Here is a 25030-nt window from a genome sequence, read left to right as displayed (position 1 = left end):
TGCGTATGCGTTTTTTCCTGAATATATTCAGGAAAAAACGCATACGCCCTTTTTGGCCAAGTGCATCATTGTGGACGTTCTGCCTCTTTTCCTATGCTTGCAATGCAATTCCAGTCTACCTCCTGAAATCAGTTTCCTGCAATTCTGCCCCGCTTTCAAGTCCTCTTGGCAGCCTTACTTCAGTATATTTTTGGACGATAGCTGTCATTTATAACTCTGCATGTTTGTGAATTAAAGTGCCTCTGAGCTCCTTTCTTCAACTCGCTTTCTTTTGAGCTGGCCGCAACACCGCAGGATGGCTTCAGGCCCTAATCTGGTTCCGGTACGGCACGCTGAGCCTTTGGTTATTTCCTCTTCCTGGTGGGAAATGAGAGTTAAATTTGCCCGTCCAGACACCTCCAGCTAGCCTCTCATTGGTTCTCGCTATTCCTGTTCATCTTCCGCAGAAATTGCAAACTGGGCCAAACAGGAGGTTAAAGGCCCTGACTCTCCAAGTGGGGAGAGTGTTAGTAAAGCGTCTGGAATGTTGCACCCGAGTACCAGGGGAGGAAAACTGAAACATATTTGAACACGTCTCCCGTTCACATGGTTGATCATACTCTAGGTTCCACATGCATGTTTTAGCTGAAGGAAGAATACCTAAAACCTGGGTAGTTGAAACCCGTGGAATGGGTACCATGCAATATGACTTCAAAGGGTCTTCATTTGCTCACCGAACCTCTCCAATCCTATCACTGCTGCGTTTATACCCCTGTAAACATGCTTCATTCTCTTTCGGAGACATAGCAATCCATAGGTTTTAAGATACTTACTAGTCAGGTACATTCTTAGGCGTTTAATATGCGGTGTTGAATCCATTTCGTTGAGCAAGGAGTAGCTCTTGTCTATTCCATATTTGACTTAAGGAACTTTATCTGTGCTCATTTCAATCTCTGGTTTTATGCAGCACCCCAACTCACCTTTACCCTTAAGCAAGAATAAGTTGTTTTTCTAAATTTGAGACCCTGTTCTGTTCTGTAATTCAGTTTCCTGTGTAGCCAAGTTTCCATTCCGTGTATTACTGATATCTTATGATGTTTCTTTTTCTGTGTGACTTATTTCAGTTAGAATCATCATACCTGAATCCACTCATTGTGCTGCTAAGGGCCTGATGACATAGATTTCATTGCTGAGAGATATTGCTTTGTAAGTGAATACCACAACTTATTTATCCATTTTTCACTTTTTGCGATGTTGAACTTGTACTGTAAACGAGGTTCTTGTAAACAGAGCCGTTCCAAACTTTGGGGTGGCTGTGTCTTTTTGATTTTAATTTCCCTAAGCTATAGGGCCATAATTGGAAGTGCCCTAGGCTCTGTTGCTTTGTTTTTTAGATGTTTCAGGAAACACCATACACTTCTCCCGAGTGTCTGTTGGCAATTTACATCCCGCCCATCAGCATAACAAGGCTCCCAGTTCACAATGGCCTGTTGCCTTTCTGGATTTTACACTTTTTTCAGATGGCCCTTTTGACCGGGGGGAAGTGAGACTTCATTGTAGTGCAGATTTCCTTTGCAAGCTTGCTTGGTTGGCCAAAAAGGGCGTATGCGTTTTTTCCTGAATATATTCAGGAAAAAACGCATACGCCCTTTTTGGCCAAGTGCATCATTGTGGACGTTCTGCCTCTTTTCCTATGCTTTCAATGCAATTCCAGTCTACCTCCTGAAATCGGTTTCCTGCAATTCTGCCCCGCTTTCAAGTCCTCTTGGCAGCCTTACTTCAGTCTATTTTTGGACGATAGCTGTCATTTATAACTCTGCAGGTTTGTGAATTACAGTGCCCCTGAGCTCCTTTCTTCAACTCGCTTTCTTGTGACCTGGCCGCAACACCGCAGGATGGCTTCAGGCCCTAATCTGGTTCCGGCCCGGCATGCTGAGCCTTTGGTTAATTCCTCTTCCTGGTGGGAAATGAGAGTTAAATTTGCCCGTCCAGACACCTCCAGCTAGCCTCTCATTGGTTCTCGCTATTCCTGTTCATCTTCCGCAGAAATTGCAAACTGGGCCAAACAGGAGGTTACAGGCGCTGACTCTCCAAGTGGGGAGAGTGTTAGTAAAGCGTCTGGAATGTTGCACCCGAGTACCAGGGGAGGAAAACTGAGACATATTTGAACACGTCTCCCGTTCACATGGTTGATCATACTTGGGTTCCACATGCATGTTTTAGCTGAAGGAAGAATACCTTAAACCTGGAGAGTTAAGACCCGTGTAATGGGTACCATGCAATATGACTTCAAAGGGTCTTCATTTGCTCACCGAACCTCTCCAATCCTATCACTGCTGCGTTTATGCCCCTGTACACATGCTTGATTCTCTTTCGGAGACATAGCAATCCATAGGTTTTAAGATACTTACTAGTCAGGTACATTCTTAGGCGTTTAATATGCGGTGTTGAATCCATTTCGTTGAGCAAGGAGTAGCTCTTGTCTATTCCATATTTGACTTAAGGAACTTTATCTGTGCTCATTTCAATCTCTGGTTTTATGCAGCACCCCAACTCACCTTTCCCCTTAAGCAAGCATAAGTTGGTTTTCTAAATTTGAGACCCTGTTCTGTTTTGGAATGCAGTTCCTGTGTAGCCAAGTTTACATTCCGTGTATTAGTGATATCTTATGATGTTTCTTTTTCTGTGTGACTTATTGCAGTTAGAATCATCGTACCTGAATCCACTCTTATGCTGCTACGGGCCTGATGACATAGATTTCATTGCTGAGTGATACTGCATTGTACGTAAGTACAACAAGTTCTTTATCCATTTTTCACTTTCTGTGATATTGAACTTGTACGGTAAACGAGGTTCTTGTAAACGGAGGCGTCCCAAACTTTGGGGTGGCTGTGTCTTTTTCATTTTAATTTCCCTAAACTATAGGACCATATGTGGAAGTGCCCTAGGCTCTGTTGTTTGTTTTTTAGATGTTTCAGGAAACACCATACACTTCTCCCGAGTGGTTGTTGGCAATTTACATCCCGCCCATCAGCATAACAAGGCTCCCCATTCTCCATGGCCTGTCCTGCCTTTCTGGATTTTACACTTTTTTCAGATGGCCCTTTTGACCGGGGGGAAGTGAGACTTCATTGTAGTGCAGATTTCCTTTGCAAGCTTGCTTGGTTGGCCCAAAAGTGCGTATGCGTGTTTTCCTGAATATATTCAGGAAAAAATGCATACGCCCTTTTTGGCCAAGTGCATCATTGTGGACGTTCTGCCTCTTTTCCTATGCTTTCAATGCAATTCCAGTCTACCTCCTGAAATCGGTTTTCTGCAATTCTGCCCCGCTTTCAAGTCCTCTTGGCAGCCTTACTTCAGTCTATTTTTGGACGATAGCTGTCATTTATAACTCTGCAGGTTTGTGAATTACAGTGCCCCTGAGCTCCTTTCTTCAACTCGCTTTCTTGTGACCTGGCCGCAACACCGCAGGATGGCTTCAGGCCCTAATCTGGCTCCGGCCCGGCATGCAGAGCCTTTGGTTAATTCCTCTTCCTGGTGGGAAATGAGAGTTAAATTTGCCCGTCCAGACACCTCCAGCTAGCCTCTCATTGGTTCTCGCTATTCCTGTTCATCTTCCGCAGAAATTGCAAACTGGGCCATACAGGAGGTTAAAGGGACTGACTCTCCAAGTGGGGAGAGTGTTAGTAAAGCGTCTGGAATGTTGCACCCGAGTACCAGGGGAGGAAAACTGAGACATATTTGAACACGTCTCCCGATCACATGGTTGATCATACTCTAGGTTCCACATGCATGTTTTAGCTGAAGGAAGAATACCTTAAACCTGGGTAGTTGAAACCCGTGGAATGGGTACCATGCAATATGACTTCAAAGGGTCTTCATTTGCTCACCGAACCTCTCCAATCCTATCACTGCTGCATTTATGCCCCTGTACACATGTTTGATTCTCTTTCGGAGACATAGCAATCCATAGGTTTTAAGATACTTACTAGTCAGGTACATTCTTATGCGTTTAATATGGGGTGTTGAGTCCATTTCGTTGAGCAAGGAGTAGCTCTTGTCTATTCCATATTTGGCTTAAGGAACTTTATCTGTGCTCATTTCAATCTCTGGTTTTATGCAGCACCCCAACTCACCTTTACCCTTAAGCAAGCATAAGTTGTTTTTCTAAATTTGAGACCCTGTTCTGTTCTGTAATTCAGTTCCTGTGTAGCCAAGTTTCCATTCCGTGTATTACTGATATCTTATGATGTTTCTTTTTCTGTGTGACTTATTTCAGTTAGAATCATCATACCTGAATCCACTCATTGTGCTGCTAAGGGCCTGATGACACAGATTTCATTGCTGAGTGATATTGCTTTGTAAGTAAATACCACAACTTCTTTATCCATTTTTCACTTTCTGCGATGTTGAACTTGTACTGTAAACGAGGTTCTTGTAAACAAAGCCGTTCCAAACTTTGGGGTGGCTGTGTCTTTTTGATTTTAATTTCCCAAAGCTATAGGACCATAAGTGGAAGTGCCCTAGGTTCTGTTGCTTTGTTTTTTCGATGTTTCAGGAAACACCATACACTTCTCCCGAGTGGTTGTTGGCAATTTACATCCCGCCCATCAGCATAACAAGGCTCCCAGTTCTCCATGGCCTGTTCTGCCTTTCTGGATTTTACACTTTTTTCAGATGGCCCTTTTGACCGGGGGGAAGTGAGACTTCATTGTAGTGCAGATTTCCTTTGCAAGCTTGCTTGGTTGGCCAAAAAGGGCGTATGCGTTTTTTCCTGAATATATTCAGGAAAAAACGCATACGCCCTTTTTGGCCAAGTGCATCATTGTGGACGTTCTGCCTCTTTTCCTATGCTTTCAATGCAATTCCAGTCTACCTCCTGAAATCGGTTTCCTGCAATTCTGCCCCGCTTTCAAGTCCTCTTGGCAGCCTTACTTCAGTCTATTTTTGGACGATAGCTGTCATTTATAACTCTGCAGGTTTGTGAATTACAGTGCCCCTGAGCTCCTTTCTTCAACTCGCTTTCTTGTGACCTGGCCGCAACACCGCAGGATGGCTTCAGGCCCTAATCTGGTTCCGGCACGGCATGCTGAGCCTTTGGTTAATTCCTCTTCCTGGTGGGAAATGAGAGTTAAATTTGCCCGACCAGACACCTCCAGCTAGCCTCTCATTGGTTCTCGCAATTCCTGTTCATCTTCCGCAGAAATTGCAAACTGGGCCAAACAGGAGGTTAAAGGGACTGACTCTCCAAGTGGGGAGAGTGTTAGTAAAGCGTCTGGAATGTTGCACCCGAGTACCAGGGGAGGAAAACTGAGACATATTTGAACACGTCTCCCGATCACATGGTTGATCATACTCTAGGTTCCACATGCATGTTTTAGCTGAAGGAAGAATACCTTAAACCTGGGTAGTTGAAACCCGTGGAATGGGTACCATGCAATATGACTTCAAAGGGTCTTCATTTGCTGACCGAACCTCTTCAATCCTATCACTGCTGCATTTATGCCCCTGTACACATGCTTGATTCTCTTTTGGAGACATAGCAATCCATAGGTTTTAAGATATTTACTAGTCAGGTACATTCTTAGGCGTTTAATATGGGGTGTTGAGTCCATTTCGTTGAGCAAGGAGTAGCTCTTGTCTATTCCATATTTGGCTTAAGGAACTTTATCTGTGCTCATTTCAATCTCTGGTTTTATGCAGCACCCCAACTCACCTTTACCCTTAAGCAAGCATAAGTTGTTTTTCTAAATTTGAGACCCTGTTCTGTTCTGTAATTCAGTTCCTGTGTAGCCAAGTTTCCATTCCGTGTATTACTGATATCTTATGATGTTTCTTTTTCTGTGTTACTTATTTCAGTTAGAATCATCATACCTGAATCCACTCATTGTGATGCTAAGGGCCTGATGACACAGATTTCATTGCTGAGTGATATTGCTTTGTAAGTAAATACCACAACTTCTTTATCCATTTTTCACTTTCTGTGATGTTGAACTTGTACTGTAAACGAGGTTCTTGTAAACAGAGCCGTTCCAAACTTTGGGGTGGCTGTGTCTTTTTGATTTTAATTTCCCTAAGCTATAGGACCATAAGTGGAAGTGCCCTAGGTTCTGTTGCTTTGTTTTTTAGATGTTTCAGGAAACACCATACACTTCTCCCGAGTGGTTGTTGGCAATTTACATCCCGCCCATCAGCATAACAAGGCTCCCAGTTCTCCATGGCCTGTCCTGCCTTTCTGGATTTTACACTTTTTTCAGATGGCCCTTTTGACCGGGGGGAAGTGAGACTTCATTGTAGTGCAGATTTCCTTTGCAAGCTTGCTTGGTTGGCCAAAAAGGGCGTATGCGTTTTTTCCTGAATATATTCAGGAAAAAACGCATATGCCCTTTTTGGCCAAGTGCATCATTGTGGACGTTCTGCCTCTTTTCCTATGCTTTCAATGCAATTCCAGTCTACCTCCTGAAATCGGTTTCCTGCAATTCTGCCCCGCTTTCAAGTCCTCTTGGCAGCCTTACTTCAGTCTATTTTTGGACGATAGCTGTCATTTATAACTCTGCAGGTTTGTGAATTACAGTGCCCCTGAGCTCCTTTCTTCAACTCGCTTTCTTGTGACCTGGCCGCAACACCGCAGGATGGCTTCAGGCCCTAATCTGGTTCCGGCCCGGCATGCTGAGCCTTTGGTTAATTCCTCTTCCTGGTGGGAAATGAGAGTTAAATTTGCCCGTCCAGACACCTCCAGCTAGCCTCTCATTGGTTCTCACTATTCCTGTTCATCTTCCGCAGAATTTGCAAAGTGGGCCAAACAGGAGGTTAAAGGGACTGACTCTCCAAGTGGGGAGAGTGTTAGTAAAGCGTCTGGAATGTTGCACCCGAGTACCAGGGGAGGAAAACTGAGACATATTTGAACACGTCTCCCGATCACATGGTTGATCATACTCTGGGTTCCACATGCATGTTTTAGCTGAAGGAAGAATACCTTAAACCTGGGTAGTTGAAACCCGTGGAATGGGTACCATGCAATATGACTTCAAAGGGTCTTCATTTGCTCACCGAACCTCTCCAATCCTATCACTGCTGCGTTTATGCCCCTGTACACATGCTTGATTCTCTTTCGGAGACATAGCAATCCATAGGTTTTAAGATACTTACAAGTCAGGTACATTCTTAGGCGTTTAATATGCGGTGTTGAGTCCATTTCGTTGAGCAAGGAGTAGCTCTTGTCTATTCCATATTTGGCTTAAGGAACTTTATCTGTGCTCATTTCAATCTCTGGTTTTATGCAGCACCCCAACTCACCTTTACCCTTAAGCAAGCATAAGTTGGTTTTCTAAATTTGAGACCCTGTTCTGTTCTGTAATTCAGTTCCTGTGTAGCCAAGTTTCCATTCCGTGTATTACTGATATCTTATGATGTTTCTTTTTCTGTGTGACTTATTTCAGTTAGAATCATCATACCTGAATCCACTCATTGTGATGCTAAGGGCCTGATGACACAGATTTCATTGCTGAGTGATATTGCTTTGTAAGTAAATACCACAACTTCTTTATCCATTTTTCACTTTCTGCGATGTTGAACTTGTACTGTAAACGAGGTTCTTGTTAACAGAGCCGTTCCAAACTTTGGGGTGGCTGTGTCTTTTTGATTTTAATTTCCCTAAGCTATAGGACCATAAGTGGAAGTGCCCTAGGTTCTGTTGCTTTGTTTTTTAGATGTTTCAGGAAACACCATACACTTCTCCCGAGTGGTTGTTGGCAATTTACATCACGCCCATCAGCATAACAAGGCTCCCAGTTCTCCATGGCCTGTCCTGCCTTTCTGGATTTTACACTTTTTTCAGATGGCCCTTTTGACCGGGGGGAAGTGAGACTTCATTGTAGTGCAGATTTCCTTTGCAAGCTTGCTTGGTTGGCCAAAAAGGGCGTATGCGTTTTTTCCTGAATATATTCAGGAAAAAACGCATACGCCCTTTTTGGCCAAGTGCATCATTGTGGACGTTCTGCCTCTTTTCCTATGCTTTCAATGCAATTCCAGTCTACCTCCTGAAATCGGTTTCCTGCAATTCTGCAACGCTTTCAAGTCCTCTTGGCAGCCTTACTTCAGTCTATTTTTGGACGATAGCTGTCATTTATAACTCTGCAGGTTTGTGAATTACAGTGCCCCTGAGCTCCTTTCTTCAACTCGCTTTCTTTTGAGCTGGCCGCAACACCGCAGGATGGCTTCAGGCACTAATCTGGTTCCGGTACGGCATGCTGAGCCTTTGGTTATTTCCTCTTCCTGGTGGGAAATGAGAGTTAAATTTGCCCGTCCAGACACCTCCAGCTAGCCTCTCATTGGTTCTCGCTATTCCTGTTCATCTTCCGCAGAAATTGCAAAGTGGGCCAAACAGGAGGTTAAAGGCGCTGACTCTCCAAGTGGGGAGAGTGTTAGTAAAGCGTCTGGAATGTTGCACCCGAGTACCAGGGGAGGAAAACTGAGACATATTTGAACACGTCTCCCGTTCTCATGGTTGATCGTACTTGGGTTCCACATGCATGTTTTAGCTGAAGGAAGAATACCTTAAACCTGGGGAGTTGAAACCCGTGGAATGGGTACCATGCAATATGACTTCAAAGGGTCTTCATTTGCTCACCGAACCTCTCCAATCTTATCACTGCTGCGTTTATGCCCCTGTACACATGCTTGATTCTCTTTTGGAGACATAGCAATCCATAGGTTTTACGATACTTACAAGTCAGGTACATTCTTAGGCGTTTAATATGCGGTGTTGAGTCCATTTCGTTGAGCAAGGAGTAGCTCTTGTCTATTCCATATTTGACTTAAGGAACTTTATCTGTGCTCATTTCAATCTCTGGTTTTATGCAGCACCCCAACTCACCTTTACCCTTAAGCAAGCATAAGTTGGTATTCTAAATTTGAGACCCTGTTCTGTTCTGTAATTCAGTTCCTGTGTAGCCAAGTTTACATTCCGTGTATTACTGATATCTTATGATGTTTCTTTTTCTGTGTGACTTATTTCAGTTAGAATCATCATACCTGAATCCACTCATTGTGCTGCTAAGGGCCTGATGACATAGATTTCATTGCTGAGTGATATTGCTTTGTAAGTAAATACCACAACTTCTTTATCCATTTTTCACTTTCTGCGATGTTGAACTTGTACTGTAAACGAGGTTCTTGTAAACAGAGCCGTTCCAAACTTTAGGGTGGCTGTGTCTTTTTGATTTTAATTTCCCTAAGCTATAGGACCATAAGTGGAAGTGCCCTAGGCTCTGTTGCTTTGTTTTTTAGATGTTTCAGGAAACACCATACACTTCTCCCGAGTGGTTGTTGGCAATTTACATCCCACCCATCAGCATAACAAGGCTCCCAGTTCTCCATGGCCTGTCCTGCCTTTCTGGATTTTACACTTTTTTCAGATGGCCCTTTTGACCGGGGGGAAGTGAGACTTCATTGTAGTGCAGATTTCCTTTGCAAGCTTGCTTGGTTGGCCAAAAAGGGCGTATGCGTTTTTTCCTGAATATATTCAGGAATAAACGCATACGCCCTTTTTGGCCAAGTGCATCATTGTGGACGTTCTGCCTCTTTTCCTATGCTTTCAATGCAATTCCAGTCTACCTCCTGAAATCGGTTTCCTGCAATTCTGCCCCACTTTCAAGTCCTCTTGGCAGCCTTACTTCAGTCTATTTTTGGACGATAGCTGTCATTTATAACTCTGCAGGTTTGTGAATTACAGTGCCCCTGAGCTCCTTTCTTCAACTCGCTTTCTTTTGAGCTGGCCGCAACACCGCAGGATGGCTTCAGGCCCTAATCTGGTTCCGGCCCGGCATGCTGAGCCTTTGGTTAATTCCTCTTCCTGGTGGGAAATGAGAGTTAAATTTGCCCGTCCAGACACCTCCAGCTAGCCTCTCATTGGTTCTCGCTATTCCTGTTCATCTTCCGCAGAAATTGCAAAGTGGGCCAAACAGGAGGTTAAAGGGACTGACTCTCCAAGTGGGGAGAGTGTTAGTAAAGCGTCTGGAATGTTGCACCCGAGTACCAGGGGAGGAAAACTGAGACATATTTGAACACGTCTCCCGATCACATGGTTGATCATACTCTAGGTTCCACATGCATGTTTTAGCTGAAGGAAGAATACCTTAAACCTGGGTAGTTGAAACCCGTGGAATGGGTACCATGCAATATGACTTCAAAGGGTCTTCATTTGCTCACCGAACCTCTCCAATCCTATCACTGCTGCGTTTATGCCCCTGTACACATGCTTGATTCTCTTTTGGAGACATAGCTATCCATAGGTTTTAAGATACTTACAAGTCAGGTACATTCTTAGGCGTTTAATATGCGGTGTTGAGTCCATTTCGTTGAGCAAGGAGTAGCTCTAGTCTATTCCATATTTGGCTTAAGGAACTTTATCTGTGCTCATTTCAATCTCTGGTTTTATGCAGCACCCCAACTCACCTTTACCCTTAAGCAAGCATAAGTTGGTATTCTAAATTTGAGACCCTGTTCTGTTCTGTAATTCAGTTCCTGTGTAGCCAAGTTTCCATTCCGTGTATTACTGATATCTTATGATGTTTCTTTTTCTGTGTGACTTATTTCAGTTAGAATCATCATACCTGAATCCACTCATTGTGCTGCTAAGGGCCTGATGACATAGATTTCATTGCTGAGTGATATTGCTTTGTAAGTGAATACCACAACTTCTTTATCCATTTTTCACTTTCTGCGATGTTGAACTTGTACTGTAAACGAGGTTCTTGTAAACAGAGCCGTTCCAAACTTTGGGGTGGCTGTGTCTTTTTGATTTTAATTTCCCTAAGCTATAGGACCATAAGTGGAAGTGCCCTAGGTTCTGTTGCTTTGTTTTTGAGATGTTTCAGGAAAAACCATACACTTCTCCCGAGTGGTTGTTGGCAATTTACATCCCGCCCATCAGCATAACAAGGCTCCCAGTTCTCCATGGCCTGTCCTGCCTTTCTGGATTTTACACTTTTTTCAGATGGCCCTTTTGACCGGGGGGAAGTGAGACTTCATTGTAGTGCAGATTTCCTTTGCAAGCTTGCTTGGTTGGCCAAAAAGGGCGTATGCGTTTTTTCCTGAATATATTCAGGAAAAAACGCATACGCCCTTTTTGGCCAAGTGCATCATTGTGGACGTTCTGCCTCTTTTCCTATGCTTTCAATGCAATTCCAGTCTACCTCCTGAAATCGGTTTCCTGCAATTCTGCCCCGCTTTCAAGTCCTCTTGGCAGCCTTACTTCAGTCTATTTTTGGACGATAGCTGTCATTTATAACTCTGCAGGTTTGTGAATTACAGTGCCCCTGAGCTCCTTTCTTCAACTCGCTTTCTTTTGAGCTGGCCGCAACACCGCAGGATGGCTTCAGGCCCTAATCTGGTTCCGGTACGGCACGCTGAGCCTTTGGTTATTTCCTCTTCCTGGTGGGAAATGAGAGTTAAATTTGCCCGTCCAGACACCTCCAGCTAGCCTCTCATTGGTTCTCGCTATTCCTGTTCATCTTCCGCAGAAATTGCAAACTGGGCCAAACAGGAGGTTAAAGGCGCTGACTCTCCAAGTGAGGAGAGTGTTAGTAAAGCGTCTGCAATGTTGCACCCGAGTACCAGGGGAGGAAAACTGAGACATATTTGAACACGTCTCCCGTTCACATGGTTGATCATACTTGGGTTCCACATGCATGTTTTAGCTGAAGGAAGAATACCTTAAACCTGGAGAGTTGAGACCCGTGTAATGGGTACCATGCAATATGACTTCAAAGGGTCTTCATTTGCTCACCGAACCTCTCCAATCCTATCACTGCTGCGTTTATGCCCCTGTACACATGCTTGATTCTCTTTCGGAGACATAGCAATCCATAGGTTTTAAGATACTTACTAGTCAGGTACATTCTTAGGCGTTTAATATGCGGTGTTGAGTCCATTTCGTTGAGCAAGGAGTAGCTCTTGTCTATTCCATATTTGGCTTAAGGAACTTTATCTGTGCTCATTTCAGTCTCTGGTTTTATGCTGCACCCTAACTCACCTTTACCCTTAAGCAAGAATAAGTTGGTTTTCTAAATTTGAGACCCTGTTCTGTTCTGTAATTCAGTTCCTGTGTAGCCAAGTTTACATTCCGTGTATTACTGATATCTTATGATGTTTCTATTTCTGTATCTCTTATTTCAGTTAGAATCATCATACCTGAATCCACTCATTGTGCTGCTAAGGGCCTGATGACACAGATTTCATTGCTGAGTGATATTGCTTTGTAAGTAAATACCACAACTTCTTTATCCATTTTTCAGTTTCTGCGATGTTGAACTTGTACTGTAAACGAGGTTCTTGTAAACAGAGCCGTTCCAAACTTTGGGGTGGCTGTGTCTTTTTGATTTTAATTTCCCTAAGCTATAGGACCATAAGTGGAAGTGCCCTAGGTTCTGTTGCTTTGTTTTTTAGATGTTTCAGGAAACACCATACACTTCTCCCGAGTGGTTGTTGGCAATTTACATCCCGCCCATCAGCATAACAAGGCTCCCAGTTCTCCATGGCCTGTCCTGCCTTTCTGGATTTTACACTTTTTTCAGATGGCCCTTTTGACCGGTGGGAAGTGAGACTTCATTGTAGTGCAGATTTCCTTTGCAAGCTTGCTTGGTTGGCCAAAAAGGGCGTATGCGTTTTTTCCTGAATATTTCAGGAAAAAACGCATACGCCCTTTTTGGCCAAGTGCATCATTGTGGACGTTCTGCCTCTTTTCCTATGCTTTCAATGCAATTCCAGTCTACCTCCTGAAATCGGTTTCCTGCAATTCTGCCCCGCTTTCAAGTCCTCTTGGCAGCCTGACTTCAGTCTATTTTTGGACGATAGCTGTCATTTATAACTCTGCAGGTTTGTGAATTACAGTGCCCCTGAGCTCCTTTCTTCAACTTGCTTTCTTGTGACCTGGCCGCAACACTGCAGGATGGCTTCAGGCCCTAATCTGGTTCCGGCACGGCACGCTGAGCCTTTGGTTATTTCCTCTTCCTGGTGGGAAATGAGAGTTAAATTTGCCCGTCCAGACACCTCCAGATAGTCTCTCATTGGTTCTCGCTATTCCTGTTCATCTTCCGCAGAAATTGCAAACTGGTCCAAACAGGAGGTTAAAGGCGCTGACTCTCCAAGTGGGGAGAGTGTTAGTAAAGCGTCTGGAATGTTGCACCCGAGTACCAGGGGAGGAAAACTGAGACATATTTGAACACGTCTCCCATTCACATGGTTTATCATACTTGGGTTCCACATGCATGTTTTAGCTGAAGGAAGAATACCTTAAACCTGGAGAGTTGAGACACGTGGAATGGGTACCATGCAATATGACTTCAAAGGGTCTTCATTTGCTCACCGAACCTCTCCAATCCTATCACTGCTGCGTTTATGCCCCTGTACACATGCTTGATTCTCTTTCGGAGACATAGCAATCCATAGGTTTTAAGATACTTACTAGTCAGGTACATTCTTAGGCGTTTAATATGCGGTGTTGAGTCCATTTCGTTGAGCAAGGAGTAGCTCTTGTCTATTCCATATTTGACTTAAGGAACTTTATCTGTGCTCATTTCAATCTCTGGTTTATGCAACACCCCAACTCACCTTTACCCTTAAGCAAGCATAAGTTGGTTTTCTAAATTTGAGACCCTGTTCTGTTCTGTAATTCAGTTCCTGTGTAGCCAAGTTTACATTCCGTGTATTACTGATATCTTATGATGTTTCTTTTTCTGTGTGACTTATTTCAGTTAGAATCATCATACCTGAATCCACTCATTGTGCTGCTAAGGGCCTGATGACATAGATTTCATTGCTGAGTGATATTGCTTTGTAAGTGAATACCACAACTTCTTTATCCATTTTTCACTTTCTGCGATGTTGAACTTGTACTGTAAACGAGGTTCTTGTAAACAGAGCCGTTCCAAACTTTGGGGTGGCTGTGTCTTTTTGATTTTAATTTCCCTAAGCTATAGGACCATAAGTGGAAGTGCCCTAGGTTCTGTTGCTTTGTTTTTTAGATGTTTCAGGAAACACCATACACTTCTCCCGAGTGGTTGTTGGCAATTTACATCCCGCCCATCAGCATAACAAGGCTCCCAGTTCTCCATGGCCTGTCCTGCCTTTCTGGATTTTACACTGTTTTCAGATGGCCCTTTTGACCGGGGGGAAGTGAGACTTCATTGTAGTGCAGATTTCCTTTGCAAGCTTGCTTGGTTGGCCAAAAAGGGCGTATGCGTTTTTTCCTGAATATATTCAGGAAAAAACGCATACGCCCTTTTTGGCCAAGTGCATCATTGTGGACGTTCTGCCTCTTTTCCTATGCTTTCAATGCAATTCCAGTCTACCTCCTGAAATCGATTTCCTGCAATTCTGCCCCGCTTTCAAGTCCTCTTGGCAGCCTTACTTCAGTCTATTTTTGGACGATAGCTGTTATTTATAACTCTGCAGGTTTGAGAATTACAGTGCCCCTGAGCTCCTTTCTTCAACTTGCTTTCTTGTGACCTGGCCGCAACACCGCAGGATGGCTTCAGGCCCTAATCTGGTTCCGGCACGGCACGCTGAGCCTTCGGTTATATCCTCTTCCTGGTGGGAAATGAGAGTTAAATTTGCCCGTCCAGACACCTCCAGCTAGTCTCTCATTGGTTCTCGCTATTCCTGTTCATCTTCCGCAGAAATTGCAAACTGGGCCAAACAGGAGGTTAAAGGCGCTGACTCTCCAAGTGGGGAGAGTGTTAGTAAAGCGTCTGGAATGTTGCACCCGAGTACCAGGGGAGGAAAACTGAGACATATTTGAACACGTCTCCCGTTCACATGGTTGATCATACTTGGGTTCCACATGCATGTTTTAGCTGAAGGAAGAATACCTTAAACCTGGAGAGTTAAGACCCGTGTAATGGGTACCATGCAATATGACTTCAAAGGGTCTTCATTTGCTCACCGAACCTCTCCAATCCTATCACTGCTGCGTTTATGCCCCTGTACACATGCTTGATTCTCTTTCGGAGACATAGCTATCCATAGGTTTTAAGATACTTAACAGTCAGGCACATTCTTAGGCGTTTAATATGCGGTGTTGAGTCCATTTCGTTGAGCAAGGAGTAGCTCTTGTCTATTCCATATTTGACTTAAGGAACTTTATCTGTGCTCATTTCAATCTCTGGTTTTATGCAGCACCCCAACTCACCTTTACCCTTAAGCAAGAATAAGTTGGTTTTCTAAATTTGAGACCCTGTTCTGTTCTGTAATTCAGTTCCTGTGTAGCCAAGTTTACGTTCCGTGTATTACTGATATCTTATGATGTTTCTTTTTCTGTGTGACTTACTTCAGTTAGAATCATCATACCTGAATCCACTCATTGTGCTGCTAAGGGCCTGATGACACAGATTTCATTGCTGAGTGATATTGCTTTTTAAGTAAATACCACAACTTCTTTATCCATTTTTCACTTTCTGCGATGTTGAACTTGTACTGTAAACGAGGTTCTTGTAAACAGAGCCGTTCCAAACTTTGGGGTGGCTGTGTCTTTTTGATTTTAATTTCCCTAAGCTATAGGACCATAAGTGGAAGTGCCCTAGGTTCTGTTGCTTTGTTTTTTAGATGTTTCAGGAAACACCATACACTTCTCCCGAGTGTCTGTTGGCAATTTACATCCCGCCCGTCAGCATAACAAGGCTCCCAGTTCTCCATGGCCTGTCCTGCCTTTCTGGATTTTACACTTTTTTCAGATGGCCCTTTTGACCGGGGGGAAGTGAGACTTCATTGTAGTGCAGATTTCCTTTGCAAGCTTGCTTGGTTGGCCAAAAAGGGCGTATGCGTTTTTTATTCCTGTTCATCTTCCGCAGAAATTGCAAACTGGGCCAAACAGGAGGTTAAAGGCGCTGACTCTCCAAGTGAGGAGAGTGTTAGTAAAGCGTCTGGAATGTTGCACCCGAGTACCAGGGGAGGAAAACTGAGACATATTTGAACACGTCTCCCGTTCACATGGTTGATCATACTTGGGTTCCACATGCATGTTTTAGCTGAAGGAAGAATACCTTAAACCTGGAGAGTTGAGACCCGTGGAATGGGTACCATGCAATATGACTTCAAAGGGTCTTCATTTGCTCACCGAACCTCTCCAATCCTATCACTGCTGCGTTTATGCCCCTGTACACATGCTTGATTCTCTTTTGGAGACATAGCAATCCATAGGTTTTACGATACTTACTAGTCAGGTACATTCTTAGGCGTTTAATATGCGGTGTTGAGTCCATTTCGTTGAGCAAGGAGTAGACTTGTCTATTCCATATTTGACTTAAGGAACTTTATCTGTGCTCATTTCAATCTCTGGTTTTATGCAGCACCCCAACTCACCTTTACCGTTAAGCAAGCATAAGTTGGTTTTCTAAATTTGAGACCCTGTTCTGTTCTGTAATTCAGTTCCTGTGTAGCCAAGTTTACATTCCGTGTATTACTGATATCTTATGATGTTTCTTTTTCTGTGTGACTTATTTCAGTTAGAATCATCATACCTGAATCCACTCATTGTGATGCTAAGGGCCTGATGACATAGATTTCATTGCTGAGTGATATTGCTTTGTAAGTAAATACCACAACTTCTTTATCCATTTTTCACTTTCTGCGATGTTGAACTTGTACTGTAAACGAGGTTCTTGTAAACAGAGGCGTCCCAAACTTTGGGGTGGCTGTGTCTTTTTGATTTTAATTTCCCTAAGCTATAAGACCATAAGTGGCAGTGCCCTAGGCTCTGTTGCTTTGTTTTTTAGATGTTTCAGGAAACACCATACACTTCTCCCGAGTGGTTGTTGGCAATTTACATCCCGCCCATCAGCATAACAAGGCTCCCAGTTCTCCATGGCCTGTCCTGCCTTTCTGGATTTTACACTTTTTTCAGATGGCCCTTTTGAACGGGGGGAAGTGAGACTTCATTGTAGTGCAGATTTCCTTTGCAAGCTTGCTTGGTTGGCCAAAAAGGGCGTATGCGTTTTTTCCTGAATATATTCAGGAAAAAACGCATACGCCCTTTTTGGCCAAGTGCATCATTGTGGACGTTCTGCCTCTTTTCCTATGCTTTCAATGCAATTCCAGTCTACCTCCTGAAATCGGTTTCCTGCAATTCTGCCCCGCTTTCAAGTCCTCTTGGCAGCCTTACTTCAGTCTATTTTTGGACGATAGCTGTCATTTATAACTCTGCAGGTTTGTGAATTACAGTGCCCCTGAGCTCCTTTCTTCAACTCGCTTTCTTGTGACCTGGCTGCAACACCGCAGGATGGCTTCAGGCCCTAATCTCGGTCCGGTACGGCACGCTGAGCCTTTGGTTATTTCCTCTTCCTGGTGGGAAATGAGAGTTAAATTTGCCCGTCCAGACACCTCCAGCTAGCCTCTCATTGGTTCTCGCTATTCCTGTTCATCTTCCGCAGAAATTGCAAACTGGGCCAAACAGGAGGTTAAAGGCGCTGACTCTCCAAGTGGGGAGAGTGTTAGTAAAGCGTCTGGAATGTTGCACCCGAGTACCAGGGGAGGAAAACTGAGACATATTTGAACACGTCTCCCGTTCACATGGTTGATCATACTTGGGTTCCACATGCATGTTTTAGCTGAAGGAAGAATACCTTAAACCTGGAGAGTTGAGACCCGTGGAATGGGTACCATGCAATATGACTTCAAAGGGTCTTCATTTGCTCACCGAACCTCTCCAATCCTATCACTGCTGCGTTTATGCCCCTGTACACATGCTTGATTCTCTTTTGGAGACATAGCAATCCATAGGTTTTACGATACTTACTAGTCAGGTACATTCTTAGGCGTTTAATATGCGGTGTTGAGTCCATTTCGTTGAGCAAGGAGTAGCTCTTGTCTATTCCATATTTGACTTAAGGAACTTTATCTGTGCTCATTTCAATCTCTGGTTTTATGCAGCACCCCAACTCACCTTTACCCTTAAGCAAGCATAAGTTGGTTTTCTAAATTTGAGACCCTGTTCTGTTCTGTAATTCAGTTCCTGTGTAGCCAAGTTTACATTCCGTGTATTACTGATATCTTATGATGTTTCTTTTTCTGTGTGACTTATTTCAGTTAGAATCATCATACCTGAATCCATTCATTGTGATGCTAAGGGCCTGATGACATAGATTTCATTGCTGAGTGATATTGCTTTGTAAGTAAATACCACAACTTCTTTATCCATTTTTCACTTTCTGCGATGTTGAACTTGTACTGTAAACGAGGTTCTTGTAAACAGAGGCGTCCCAAACTTTGGGGTGGCTGTGTCTTTTTGATTTTAATTTCCCTAAGCTATAAGACCATAAGTGGCAGTGCCCTAGGCTCTGTTGCTTTGTTTTTTAGATGTTTCAGGAAACACCATACACTTCTCCCGAGTGTCTGTTGGCAATTTACATCCCGCCCATCAGCATAACAAGGCTCCCAGTTCTCCATGGCCTGTCCTGCCTTTCTGGATTTTACACTTTTTTCAGATGGCCCTTTTGACCGGGGGGAAGTGAGACTTCATTGTAGTGCAGATTTCCTTTGCAAGCTTGCTTGGTTGGCCAAAAAGGGCGTATGCGTTTTTTCCTGAATATATTCAGGAAAAAACGCATACGCCCTTTTTGGCCAAGTGCATCATTGTGGACGTTCTGCCTCTTTTCCTATGCTTTCAATGCAATTCCAGTCTACCTCCTGAAATCGGTTTCCTGCAATTCTGCCCCGCTTTCAAGTCCTCTTGGCAGCCTTACTTCAGTCTATTTTTGGACGATAGCTGTCATTTATAACTCTGCAGGTTTGTGAATTACAGTGCCCCTGAGCTCCTTTCTTTAACTCGCTTTCTTGTGACCTGGCCGCAACACCGCAGGATGGCTTCAGGCCCTAATCTGGTTCCGGCCCGGCATGCTGAGCCTTTGGTTAATTCCTCTTCCTGGTGGGAAATGAGAGTTAAATTTGCCCGTCCAGACACCTCCAGCTAGCCTCTCATTGGTTCTCGCTATTCCTGTTCATCTTCCGCAGAAATTGCAAACTGGGCCAAACAGGAGGTTAAAGGGACTGACTCTCCAAGTGGGGAGAGTGTTAGTAAAGCGTCTGGAATGTTGCACCCGAGTACCAGGGGAGGAAAACTGAGACATATTTGAACACGTCTCCCGATCACATGGTTGATCATACTCTAGGTTCCACATGCATGTTTTAGCTGAAAGAAGAATACCTTAAACCTGGGTAGTTGAAACCCGTGGAATGGGTACCATGCAATATGACTTCAAAGGGTCTTCATTTGCTCACCGAACCTCTCCAATCCTATCACTGCTGCATTTATGCCCCTGTACACATGCTTGATTCTCTTTCGGAGACATAGCAATCCATAGGTTTTAAGATACTTACTAGTCAGGCACATTCTTAGGCGTTTAATATGCGGTGTTGAGTCCATTTCGTTGAGCAAGGAGTAGCTCTTGTCTATTCCATATTTGACTTAAGGAACTTTATCTGTGCTCATTTCAATCTCTGGTTTTATGCAGCACCCCAACTCACCTTTACCCTTAAGCAAGCATAGTTGGTTTTCTAAATTTGAGACCCTGTTCTGTTCTGTAATTCAGTTCCTGTGTAGCCAAGTTTACATTCCGTGTATTACTGATATCTTATGATGTTTCTTTTTCTGTGTGACTTACTTCAGTTAGAATCATCATACCTGAATCCACTCATTGTGCTGCTAAGGGCCTGATGACACAGATTTCATTGCTGAGTGATATTGCTTTGTAAGTAAATACCACAACTTCTTTATCCATTTTTCACTTTCTGCGATGTTGAACTTGTACTGTAAACGAGGTTCTTGTAAACAGAGCCGTCCCAAACTTTGGGGTGGCTGTGTCTTTTTGATTTTAATTTCCCTAAGCTATAGGACCATAAGTGGAAGTGCCCTAGGTTCTGTTGCTTTGTTTTTTACATGTTTCAGGAAACACCATACACTTCTCCCGAGTGTCTGTTGGCAATTTACATCCCGCCCATCAGCATAACAAGGCTCCCAGTTCTCCATGGCCTGTCCTGCCTTTCTGGATTTTACACTTTTTTCAGATGGCCCTTTTGACCGGGGGGAAGTGAGACTTCATTGTAGTGCAGATTTCCTTTGCAAGCTTGCTTGGTTGGCCAAAAAGGGCGTATGCGTTTTTTATTCCTGTTCATCTTCCGCAGAAATTGCAAACTGGGCCAAACAGTAGGTTAAAGGCGCTGACTCTCCAAGTGAGGAGAGTGTTAATAAAGCGTCTGGAATGTTGCACCCGAGTACCAGGGGAGGAAAACTGAGACATATTTGAACACGTCTCCCGTTCACATGGTTGATCATACTTGGGTTCCACATGCATGTTTTAGCTGAAGGAAGAATACCTTAAACCTGGAGAGTTGAGACCCGTGGAATGGGTACCATGCAATATGACTTCAAAGGGTCTTCATTTGCTCACCGAACCTCTCCAATCCTATCACTGCTGCGTTTATGCCCCTGTACACATGCTTGATTCTCTTTCGGAGACATAGCAATCCATAGGTTTTAAGATACTTACTAGTCAGGTACATTCTTAGGCGTTTAATATGCGGTGTTGTGTCCATTTCGTTGAGCAAGGAGTAGCTCTTGTCTATTCCATATTTGACTTAAGGAACTTTATCTGTGCTCATTTCAATCTCTGGTTTTATGCAGCACCCCAACTCACCTTTACCCTTAAGCAAGCATAAGTTGGTTTTCTAAATTTGAGACCCTGTTCTGTTCTGTAATTCAGTTCCTGTGTAGCCAAGTTTACATTCCGTGTATTACTGATATCTTATGATGTTTCTTTTTCTGTGTGACTTATTTCAGTTAGAATCATCATACCTGAATCCACTCATTGTGATGCTAAGGGCCTGATGACATATATTTCATTGCTGAGTGATATTGCTTTGTAAGTAAATACCACAACTTCTTTATCCATTTTTCACTTTCTGCGATGTTGAACTTGTACTGTAAACGAGGTTCTTGTAAACAGAGGCGTCCCAAACTTTGGGGTGGCTGTGTCTTTTTGATTTTAATTTCCCTAAGCTATAAGACCATAAGTGGCAGTGCCCTAGGCTCTGTTGCTTTGTTTTTTAGATGTTTCAGGAAACACCATACACTTCTCCCGAGTGTCTGTTGGCAATTTACATCCCGCCCATCAGCATAACAAGGCTCCCAGTTCTCCATGGCCTGTCCTGCCTTTCTGGATTTTACACTTTTTTCAGATGGCCCTTTTGACCGGGGGGAAGTGAGACTTCATTGTAGTGCAGATTTCCTTTGCAAGCTTGCTTGGTTGGCCAAAAAGTGCGTATGCGTTTTTTCCTGAATATATTCAGGAAAAAACGCATACGCCCTTTTTGGCCAAGTGCATCATTGTGGACGTTCTGCCTCTTTTCCTATGCTTTCAATGCAATTCCAGTCTACCTCCTGAAATCGGTTTCCTGCAATTCTGCCCCGCTTTCAAGTCCTCTTGGCAGTCTTACTTCAGTCTATTTTTGGACGATAGCTGTCATTTATAACTCTGCAGGTTTGTGAATTACAGTGCCCCTGAGCTCCTTTCTTCAACTCGCTTTCTTGTGACCTGGCCGCAACACCGCAGGATGGCTTCAGGCCCTAATCTGGTTCCGGTACGGCACGCTGAGCCTTTGGTTATTTCCTCTTCCTGGTGGGAAATGAGAGTTAAATTTGCCCGTCCAGACACCTCCAGCTAGCCTCTCATTTGTTCTCGCTATTCCTGTTCATCTTCCGCAGAAATTGCAAACTGGGCCAAACAGGAGGTTAAAGGCGCTGACTCTCCAAGTGGGGAGAGTGTTAGTAAAGCGTCTGGAATGTTGCACCCGAGTACCAGGGGAGGAAAACTGAGACATATTTGAACACGTCTCCCGTTCACATGGTTGATCATACTTGGGTTCCACATGCATGTTTTAGCTGAAGGAAGAATACCTTAAACCTGGAGAGTTGAGACCCGTGGAATGGGTACCATGCAATATGACTTCAAAGGGTCTTCATTTGCTCACCGAACCTCTCCAATCCTATCACTGCTGCGTTTATGCCCCTGTACACATGCTTGATTCTCTTTCGGAGACATAGCAATCCATAGGTTTTATGATACTTACTAGTCAGGTACATTCTTAGGCGTTTAATATGCGGTGTTGAGTCCATTTCGTTGAGCAAGGAGTAGCTCTTGTCTATTCCATATTTGACTTAAGGAACTTTATCTGTGCTCATTTCAATCTCTGGTTTTATGCAGCACCCCAACTCACCTTTACCCTTAAGCAAGCATAAGTTGGTTTTCTAAATTTGAGACCCTGTTCTGTTCTGTAATTCAGTTCCTGTGTAGCCAAGTTTACATTCCGTGTATTACTGATATCTTATGATGTTTCTTTTTCTGTGTGACTTATTTCAGTTAGAATCATCATACCTGAATCCACTCATTGTGATGCTAAGGGCCTGATGACATAGATTTCATTGCTGAGTGATATTGCTTTGTAAGTAAATACCACAATTTCTTTATCCATTTTTCACTTTCTGCGATGTTGAACTTGTACTGTAAACGAGGTTCTTGTAAACAGAGGCGTCCCAAACTTTGGGGTGGCTGTGTCTTTTTGATTTTAATTTCCCTAAGCTATAAGACCATAAGTGGCAGTGCCCTAGGCTCTGTTGCTTTGTTTTTTAGATGTTTCAGGAAACACCATACACTTCTCCCGAGTGTCTGTTGGCAATTTACATCCCGCCCATCAGCATAACAAGGCTCCCAGTTCTCCATGGCCTGTCCTGCCTTTCTGGATTTTACACTTTTTTCAGATGGCCCTTTTGACCGGGGGGAAGTGAGACTTCATTGTAGTGCAGATTTCCTTTGCAAGCTTGCTTGGTTGGCCAAAAAGGGCGTATGCGTTTTTTCCTGAATATATTCAGGAAAAAACGCATACGCCCTTTTTGGCCAAGTGCATCATTGTGGACGTTCTGCCTCTTTTCCTATGCTTTCAATGCAATTCCAGTCTACCTCCTGAAATCGGTTTCCTGCAATTCTGCCCCGCTTTCAAGTCCTCTTGGCAGCCTTACTTCAGTCTATTTTTGGACGATAGCTGTCATTTATAACTCTGCAGGTTTGTGAATTACAGTGCCCCTGAGCTCCTTTCTTCAACTCGCTTTCTTTTGAGCTGGCCGCAACACCGGAGGATGGCTTCAGGCCCTAATCTGGTTCCGGCACGGCACGCTGAGCCTTTGGTTATTTCCTCTTCCTGGTGGGAAATGAGAGTTAAATTTGCCCGTTCAGACACCTCCAGCTAGTCTCTCATTGGTTCTCGCTATTTCTGTTCATCTTCCGCAGAAATTGCAAACTGGGCCAAACAGGAGGTTAAAGGCGCTGACTCTCCAAGTGGGGAGAGTGTTAGTAAAGCGTCTGGAATGTTGCACCCGAGTACCAGGGAAGGAAAACTGAGACATATTTGAACACGTCTCCCGTTCACATGGTTGATCATACTTGGGTTCCACATGCATGTTTTAGCTGAAGGAAGAATACCTTAAACCTGGAGAGTTAAGACCCGTGGAATGGGTACCATGCAATATGACATCAAAGGGTCTTCATTTGCTCACCGAACCTCTCCAATCCTATCACTGCTGCGTTTATGCCCCTGTACACATGCTTGATTCTCTTTCGGAGACATAGCAATCCATAGGTTTTAAGATACTTACTAGTCAGGCACATTCTTAGGCGTTTAATATGCGGTGTTGAGTCCATTTCGTTGAGCAAGGAGTAGCTCTTGTCTATTCCATATTTGACTTAAGGAACTTTATCTGTGCTCATTTCAATCTCTGGTTTTATGCAGCACCCCAACTCACCTTTCCCCTTAAGCAAGCATAGTTGGTTTTCTAAATTTGAGACCCTGTTCTGTTCTGTAATTCAGTTCCTGTGTAGCCAAGTTTACATTCCGTGTATTACTGATATCTTATGATGTTTCTTTTTCTGTGTGACTTACTTCAGTTAGAATCATCATACCTGAATCCACTCATTGTGCTGCTAAGGGCCTGATGACACAGATTTCATTGCTGAGTGATATTGCTTTGTAAGTAAATACCACAACTTCTTTATCCATTTTTCACTTTCTGCGATGTTGAACTTGTACTGTAAACGAGGTTCTTGTAAACAGAGCCGTCCCAAACTTTGGGGTGGCTGTGTCTTTTTGATTTTAATTTCCCTAAGCTATAGGACCATAAGTGGAAGTGCCCTAGGTTCTGTTGCTTTGTTTTTTAGATGTTTCAGGAAACACCATACACTTCTCCCGAGTGTCTGTTGGCAATTTACATCCCGCCCATCAGCATAACAAGGCTCCCAGTTCTCCATGGCCTGTCCTGCCTTTCTGGATTTTACACTTTTTTCAGATGGCCCTTTTGACCGGGGGGAAGTGAGACTTCATTGTAGTGCAGATTTCCTTTGCAAGCTTGCTTGGTTGGCCAAAAAGGGCGTATGCGTTTTTTCCTGAATATATTCAGGAAAAAACGCATACGCCCTTTTTGGCCAAGTGCATCATTGTGGACGTTCTGCCTCTTTTCCTATGCTTTCAGTGCAATTCCAGTCTACCTCCTGAAATCGGTTTCCTGCAATTCTGCCCCGTTTTCAAGTCCTCTTGGCAGCCTTACTTCAGTCTATTTTTGGACGATAGCTGTCATTTATAACTCTGCAGGTTTGTGAATTACAGTGCCCCTGAGCTCCTTTCTTCAACTTGCTTTCTTGTGACCTGGCCGCAACACCGCAGGCTGGCTTCAGGCCCTAATCTGGTTCCGGCATGGCACGCTGAGCCTTTGGTTATTTCCTCTTCCTGGTGGGAAATGAGAGTTAAATTTGCCCGTGCCAACATCTCCAGCTAGTCTCTCATTGGTTCTCGCTATTCCTGTTCATCTTCCGCAGAAATTGCAAAACTGGGCCAAACAGGAGGTTAAAGGCGCTGACTCTCCAAGTGGGGAGAGTGTTAGTAAAGCGTCTGGAATGTTGCACCCGAGTACCAGGGGAGGAAAACTGAGACATATTTGAACACGTCTCCCGTTCAC

At 43.8% G+C, this 25030-nt stretch overlaps 1 long non-coding RNA gene across 1 annotated transcript in view; it reads left to right on the top strand.

Moving 5' to 3' along the window:
• Positions 1 to 25030, top strand: part of LOC307181250 — a 356489-nt gene that overhangs the window by 8349 nt on the left and 323110 nt on the right. Inside the window, exon 2 of the long non-coding RNA XR_013826225.1 lies at positions 15313 to 15398. This is a non-coding gene — a long non-coding RNA (uncharacterized lncRNA). The remainder of the gene's footprint in view (positions 1 to 15312; positions 15399 to 25030) is intronic.

Source organism: Stenella coeruleoalba, assembly GCF_951394435.1.
Source record: "Stenella coeruleoalba genome assembly, contig: scaffold_120, whole genome shotgun sequence".
NCBI lineage: Eukaryota > Metazoa > Chordata > Mammalia > Artiodactyla > Delphinidae > Stenella > Stenella coeruleoalba.
The sequence above is the reverse complement of the archived record's forward strand: the minus strand, read 5'-3'. Positions and strand labels throughout refer to the sequence as shown.